Genomic DNA, 8,504 nt, shown 5'->3' with positions numbered 1-8,504 from the left:
CCAGTACGATAGTTCAAAAAATATACTTCGCTTCGTCCAATTCAACTCAGCTTCAGTACGATTCTACTTGCGAGTACTCGATGTTTTTTCAAATTTCACATTTCTAATAGCTTTAAGTTGTTCTAAAACTTTCGCTCCACTTAACTCCTTAGATGGTGGATGTCGGTCGGACTCACTATTACAATATTAGTTATAAAGGATCCTCCAAAAGTGATTAGAAGGTAGAAACCATCGATGACTTATGAAACAGATTTTTCTTCTATTCTTTAAATATAAGGAGGATGTATCCTTATTGCATATTAGACATGTCAGATATCCTTTGATACTCCATCCAGATAAGTTTTTATATATAGAAAAATTATTTATGGTCCATAAAATCGAAGCATGCAACTTAAAATTTTTTCGATTGACAGAATCATATGTCTGTACTTCATTTTTCCATAGCTCCTTTAGATCATCGATTAAGGGTCATAGATATACATCAATTTCATTACCTAATACTTTCAGATCCGAAATATACAGTAATATAAAAATAAATAGTTCTTTCATGCATTTCTAAGATGACACATTATATGGTATAGGCATTATAGGCCATATACTGTAGAAAGTACTTATATTGCCAAAGAGATTAAATTCATCTGTTGCTGGACCAAGCCAAATATTGCATAGATCACTCGTAAAATGCAGATGATTTGCATCCAAATCTTTCCACACTACAGAGTCGATCTGCTGGCTAAATATGTTCTCCTCTAGAATCCATTGCTCATAATGCCATCTCATTTCTTTAGCTGTCCTTGTGGACATATATAACCTTTGAAGTCATGGAATCAATAGAAAATATCTCAAAATCTTATGAGGTATCTTCTTTTTTTTTCTATTATCAATTTTGTACCTAGGCTCACCACATTTTGGATATTAACTTGCTTATTCATTCTCCTTATAAAATAATATATAGTTATTTTTGCAGGTATGCATAGGAATATAGCCAAGTCTCAATTTCTGCATATATATTTTTGCTTCAGAATATAATTTCAGAAGTCTCTCTCCATTAGGAAGAGCTACTTTAATCAATACCAAATTTTGGTCAAATGATTTCTGACTCCATCGGTTCATGGTTTTACTATGAATCAATTTGATCAAAAACTCTAACTTGAAGAACTTTATACAATTTGGATAGAGTGGCTCTCATACATTTCTTACAAGTTTTGTAAACTATTCAAAAGTCCTTTCTACCTTATTAATATTTTGTTCATGATCAAAACTATCTTTAGATGTACTAGTACTCATAGGGACATTTGAGGGAACACCCTGATGTAAATTATCCAATAGTGAACCTATACCATCATATTTGATAGATTCAGCAGCATCACTATCATCTTCAAAATCATTATCGTCGTGCATAACTTCATTCAGATCATTCTCCCCATGCCATATCCAGTGAGTATACTTCTTATCCATGCCATAACGTAGCAGATGCTCCTCAACAAGGGATATGTGATGATATACTATATTGACACATCTCTTACATGGACACTTTATTCTACAGACACTGTTAGCCTTATGCTGTGCAAACTCAATAAAATTTTGAACATCATTTTGGTATTTAGACAAGAAAGTATCCCTCACATTCATCCAACTTTTGTCAATATCCATCTGACAATAAAGAAAACCATTAACAACAAAGAAAATATCCCTGGCATTCATCTGAACCAAATCTCGACCCGGATCTTAAACTAGATCCTGACCTGGATTCACTATCTACAGATTCTGCATATACAAATATAAGGAATTGCTATCTAATTATTTTATCATTTAAAATGACTTATATGATAAATGCATCCGAGCACCAACTAATAGGTAAAGATAGGTCCTATCTCTTTCAAAAATGCATCACTTTTATTGTTACCACAGCTTTATTTTTTGTTTCATATTCAGAGAAAATCCGGTAGTATCTCCCTATAGTTCTCCAAGTACATGATATAGATGGATCATATTTTAACTACATCTAATATATATCCGAAGAACAAACAAGATAACTACGATAAAATTTTCCACAATATAACAAAGAACACCATGATAACAATAAAAAATTGATGCATTTCTGAACTCTCCAAATGGGGCATCTAAGAGCCATTCACAGAATCCATTTTAGGGACTCTGGGATCGACTTTTGAATGGAAGTCTAAGGTTACATCAATGTATGCATTAAATCACTACCATGCATCTCTCTATGGAAATAGAGAGATGTATCCAGATTCGAATCCGACTCGGATCCCGATCTTGATCCGAATCCGACCCGGATTCTGACCTCGATTCCATCCGAATCATGACTTGGATTTGGATCAGACCCTGAACTAGATCTCGACTCAGATCTCGAACCAGACCAAGTCAATTCGGATCGGATCCCAACATGGATCTCGGATCGAATCTCGGATCTCGATTTGGATCTTAAACCGGATCTGATTCGGACCGGATCCAAGTCGATCTGGACTAGATCTTGGATCGAACAGTTCATATGCATTAAAATTTATTATTTTTATTAATAAATTATTAATTTTTTAAAAATAATTTTTTATTTTATTAATAAATTATTAATAAATCATTCTCCCACCCCTCGGGGCCTCAGTGGTCGTCCGCAGGAACACCACCCCCTCCCTTGACCATTGTAGGTCATCTGCGGGAATAAAACCCCCCCCACATCCTTCGCCCCCCGACCATCGCAGCGCATCTGTGGGAACAAACACCCCCCCTCGACCTCTGCCTTCGGTGCCCCTCTGCCCCACCCCCCTCCAATCGGCACATGGTCCTCTGGCCCTCATGAAACTCCCCCTTCACCCTCCCCCAGCCCTCAGGAAACCCCCCTCCTTCGGCCCCGGTGTGACCCACCCCAGCCAAACACCCCCTTCCTCTCCTTCCTGCCTGGGCACCGCCCCGCCCCTCCCTTCCCCACAGAGCCAAAAAAAAACTGTTTAGCTTAAAAGTCGGCTGTGACAGCGATGGGGGCAGCGGAGGGGGGGGTGATCACCGGTGAGGAAGCCTGAGAGGGTTTTGGCGGGTGAGAAGGAGGGAGAAAGGGAGAGAGCCAAAAGGGTGGGGAGATCTAGAGAGTCGGGAGGGTTTTGTGGGAACCAAGGAAGTGACTTGAGACTTTTATAAGATTTTTAGCGATGCAATTATTAACGACGAAAAATTTATGTCGCAACAAATTATTATTAGTGATGAAAATAGAATTTTCATTGCTAATAATTCCAACCAAAATTTTTTCCCAAAAAAATTTTTCCTCTAAAAAAATTTAACCAATTTTTTTAAAAAAAAACTAATTTACGATAAAAATGAAATATATGTCACTAATAACTATTATTATTGATGAAAATAAAAATTTCATCATAAATAATTTTCACCAAAAAAAATTTTTTTCTCAAAAAATTTTTCACTCTAAAAAAATTTAACAAAAAAATTCTAAAAAAAATTTGTGACTATAATTCTAATTATTTGTTATTCTTATTTTCCATCATAAATAATCTGCTATTTATTTTTTAAAATTTTTTTGATTTTCATAGATTATTTGCAACTAAAATTTTATGCTGCAAATAACAAATATTTGCAACACAAAATTCTTTCACATCATAAATATTAAATGATTTTTTTTTAAAAAAAATTTAATTTTTTATTGATTAGTTATGATAAAAATTTTTTATTACAAATAATTTAATATTTATGATGTAACTAAAATTTCTATCACAACTAATAAATTATTTATGACAAAATATTTTTCATCGCAAAAATCCTATATTCTTACAGTATTATTTTTTTTATTTTTTTAAATATGATATAATTTTAAAATTTAAATTCTATCTTCACCATTCATTATCTAAATAATTATCATTAGAGTATCATCAAAAAAGACTGTCTTGATCCAATAGCCCTAACTATGTTGATCAATAAAATTTGATTTTGACAGTCATAAGCAACCGTGTGATGATCTGATAGATAGAGACCATCAATAGATCTGCAAACTTACAACAATGATCTTGGTAATATTTTTAGCACACTATTAAAATCTCACTTTAATCGATATCATCATCATGATCAATTTAGCACGAGATAATTTGAGCCATTAAATAAAAAATGAGTGATCAAAAGGTCAAATAGCATCCAATTATAAAATAATTTTTTTAGATAAATAATCTTTGTTACTACTTTGATCATTTATATGGTGGAGATTGTAAAATTTAAACCACATGTATATGAACCATTCAAAACTCTATATCTTTCGATACTCATTTTTAAAGTCCTTAAGTAATTATACTTGTGCTTTTGTAAGATCTACTTAATGTGGATGGTTCATATACACACAATTTGTATTTTACGATCATCATCGTATAGACGATTAAAGTAGTAGCAAAGATTATTTATCTAAAAAATTATCTTATAATTGGATGTCATTTGATTTTTTGATCACTCATTTTTTATTTAACAGTCTAAATCATCTCATGCTAAATTGATCATGATAATGATGTCTGATTGAAGTAAAATTTTGATAGTATACTATAAATATCATAAAATCATCATTGTAAATTTTCAGACTCATCAATGATCTCTATCTATCAGATCATCACACAGTCATTCGTGACTGTCGAAATTCAATTTTCGTAATCAACATAGCTAGGGCTATCGGATCAAGACAGTCTTTTGTGATGATACTCTAATGATAATTATTTAGATAATAAATGATGAAAATAGATTTTAAATTTTAAAATTATATTATATTTAAAAAAAATTATATTCAGTTACAAAATATATTTGCGATCTATTTTTCGACTGTAAAATGTTAAAAAAATTTATAACCAAAAAATCAATTGTAAAATATTTGAATTATTTTTTTTAATTTATAAAAAATTTATGTCAAAAATAATTTGATATTTATTTTTTTAAAAAAATTAAATTTTCAGCAATTATTTATGATGGAATTTTACATCGTAAATAATTTAATATTTGTGATGCAAAATCATATTACGTTGCAAATATGAATTATTTGTGACATAAATTTTTTGCATTGCAAATAATTTAATATTTATTTTTTTTAATTTTTAATTTTTATCAATTATTTATGATGAAAAATTTACATCATAAATTAAATATTTACGATGTAAACCCATTGTGTGTTGCAAATACTAATTATTTGCTACGAATAAGTTTATATTGCAAATAATATGCTATTTTTTAAAAAATTTTTGATTTTCACTGATTAGTTGTGATAGAAATTTTGCATCATAAATAATTCAATATTTATGATGAAAAATCTATTTTACATCATAAATATTAATTATTTGTGATGAATAAATTTTTATCATAAATAATCTACTATTTATTTTTTTTTAATTTTTAATTTTCATTGATTATTTTGATGTAAATTTTGCATTGTAAATAATCCAATATTTATGATGAAAAATTTATTTTACATCACAAATACAATTTATTTACAAGGCAAAACTTTATGTCCCAAATAATCTGATATTTATTTTTTTAAAATTTTTGATTTTCATTGATTAGTTGCAATGGAAATTTTGCATCGCAAATAATTCATTATTTGCGATGCATAATCCATTTACGTCGTAAATACTTGTTATTTGTGATGCAAAAATTTATATCATAAATAATCTATTATTTTTTCAAAAAAAATTATTTTTTGATGATTATTTATGATGAAAATTTTATATCATAAATAATCAAATATTTACGATGTAAAGTCGATTTTACGTCGCAAATAATAGGTATTTGCGATGCAAAAAATTTACATCACAAATAATCAATGAATTTTTTTTAATATTTATGATTTTCATCGATTATTTATGATGCATATTTACGTCATAAATAATTTAATATTTACGACACAAACTATATTTTTTGTCACAAATAAATATTATTTATAATGAAAATTTTTTTTTTATCGCTAATAATTGATTATTTATAATGGAACTACTTTTGCATCGCAAATAGCATTATTTGCGACAAAAATATTTACGTCGTAAATAATTCTATCATAAAAATTTTATTTTTTATAGTGATTAGATAATTGTCTATCAATATCCATATCTATTTTTCTTTTATGAATATGGATATGAATATTTGTTGGATGCTAAAATTTCTATCCATATCTAGATATGAAAATAGACCCGATGGATATTATTTGATCCATTTTCACCCCGAAGCTAGAAGAAAGAATAAAGATTTTAAGATATCAGGAAGAGAATAAAAACAAAAGATTATTATTTTCAATCACAGGACTCTATATTTATATAGTCCGAATAGGTACAAGACATTTTCCTTATACACAACTTTTAATTCATAGATATGTGACTTTTCAACCCATAGATACATGATTTTTGAATTTGTAAATATGTGATTCTTTAATTTAAACTTAAGTCTAATACTGACTATTATCTTACAATGGTGATATAGTACAAAAGCACCTCTCCAAAGTCACAAGACTTTAATGTTAAATTGAAGTATATCCGGTAAAGTATTTCGAAAAGAAGTCTCCTCAGAAAAATAACTATGAACATTTGTTGGACCCTTCCTCTCTCTTTTTGTTATTTATATATTTCTAAAAAGAGAATGCATATTATCTTACTAAATCCACTCAGTTGCCCAGCAATTTTCTTAACTAAGAAATTTAGGCCGAGAACCAATACAGGCACCTTATTAAATACAGTATACACCCTAAATTATAATCTGACCATGGCCTATTTGAATAAATGCTGAATTAATATGTATTCATATTACATATGACCTCTCAACATGCATGCTAAATAACCAATTGCAATTGACACAATATAATTCAAACATGGTAGCATTGCATCTAATTATACTAGTTTTATAGATTAGCATGCACTTAATAGTATCGAGCAAACATAACCTAATAATTGGATGAGTTATATTGCTTTTTTAAAAAAAAAGAAAGAATACAAGAGGCTTCTAATAACCCATTCAATTTATTGAGGTAATAAATTTTCATATTATGCATCCAAACTCTAACTCAGGTCACAAATATCCAACACTAGGTGATTTTTAATTGGCACCTACTGATTCAAAGGGGAAAGATATGCCGAACCTTCTACTTTTAAAATATTGAATCATTTATCAACCACGAGAGACTGCTTTGTCATTTGCATGGTAATAAATGTTAAAGTTATCCATACATGACTCCAATTAAATTTGAAAGTTAATTTCATTTAATATCCTGCACAATAATTCGATCCACGTTTGGAAATTATGACTTATTATTGGTTTTGTCATTTGTAAATTAAATATTTGTAACGGGCAGGAGGAAATCCATTGCCACCCACAGGAATCACCAACAGAGCTTGTAACCTGAAGTTTCATAGAGCCATATATGGGAGATCGGATCCCCTGAAGAATGTCTGGTTCGCAATCTGGACGCGATACATGAGGCCTTGAACCAGAGCGTTATGTGTACCAACCTCACCAGCCGAGCGCCAAACGTCTCACTCTCCATTTGAAAAAGGAAAGCCAGCCCTCTCGCTCTGTCCTTTTCTCGCAGTCGTCGCACTCTTCTGATAACGTTTTCTGTTTCTTCTATAAGAAAGTTCGATCTCTCAATCTTCATAAGCCTTCCACTTGCCCCAATTCAGCCCCCAAGAGCTCTCCGGTCTCCATCCATAGACGGTAATGAGCGCCTGCATCTATCTCTTCCATCGCAGTTTTCTTCGATTCCTACATAAGTTTGAGCTGTTTTCATTGTTGTTTGATTCAATTTGTTTCTTGGATCAATAAAACATTTGGTTGTCATGATGCTTTGGGTATGGATTATCTTTAGATGTTTCTTTTTCTTAGAAAGATGATGTTTTAATCTATGGTGATGCATCTAGAAGCCGGTTTATTTGTGATTTTTGGTGGATTGATTGGAAGCCCCTCCTTCTAAGGTGAGATTTTGGATTAAAAAGAATATGTTCCCATATTTCTGCGTGCAGGGACTCTGAGAATGTCGATAATGATCCATGTTTATTTTTTAAATGGAATGCAGATCACATCGAGATGCCTGTTTCATTGCTGATTTCAGAATTTTTAATTTATGGTTACGCATCTAGGCTGCAGTTTATTTGAGATTTTTGATGGATAGATTGGAAGTCCTTTATTTTAAAGTGAGATTTTGATTAAAAGTCTTGTGTTCCCTTATTTTTGAGATAGTCAACAATGATCCCTTTTTTCAAAAAAAAAAAATTGCAGATCACCTCTAGCTATCTCCTCCACTGTTGATTTTTCATCCATTTCTGCTCTTTTTGGTTCTTTCATTTTTCTATTGGATGTCAATTAGACTTTTCATTTTTAAGCGATCTTTTGTGTGAAGTCTCTATCAATGATATTGTATTTGAAAGCTGGCCTTTTGTCTGTTCAAATGGATTAATTAGAATTCATTTTTTTAACATGGATCTTTATTAGGAATTTTGGTATTCTCCTCTTTTAGCCTGCAAGAACTCTGA

At 30.7% G+C, this 8,504-nt stretch overlaps 1 protein-coding gene across 2 annotated transcripts in view; it reads left to right on the top strand.

Annotated features, from left to right (window-relative positions):
* Positions 1–7,578: 7,578 nt before the first annotated feature.
* The window catches only part of LOC105033517 (uncharacterized), a 47,484-nt gene continuing 46,558 nt past the window's right edge, over positions 7,579–8,504 (top strand). For both annotated transcript variants that reach the window (XM_073250795.1, XM_073250793.1), the window contains exon 1: positions 7,579–7,689. The gene's annotated coding sequence lies outside the window, so the exon portion shown is untranslated. The remainder of the gene's footprint in view (positions 7,690–8,504) is intronic.

The sequence above is a fragment of the Elaeis guineensis genome, chromosome 1, assembly GCF_000442705.2.
Source record: "Elaeis guineensis isolate ETL-2024a chromosome 1, EG11, whole genome shotgun sequence".
In the NCBI taxonomy this organism is placed as follows: domain Eukaryota; kingdom Viridiplantae; phylum Streptophyta; class Magnoliopsida; order Arecales; family Arecaceae; genus Elaeis; species Elaeis guineensis.
Note: the sequence above shows the minus strand (reverse complement) of the source record. Positions and strands in the feature narration are given on the sequence as shown.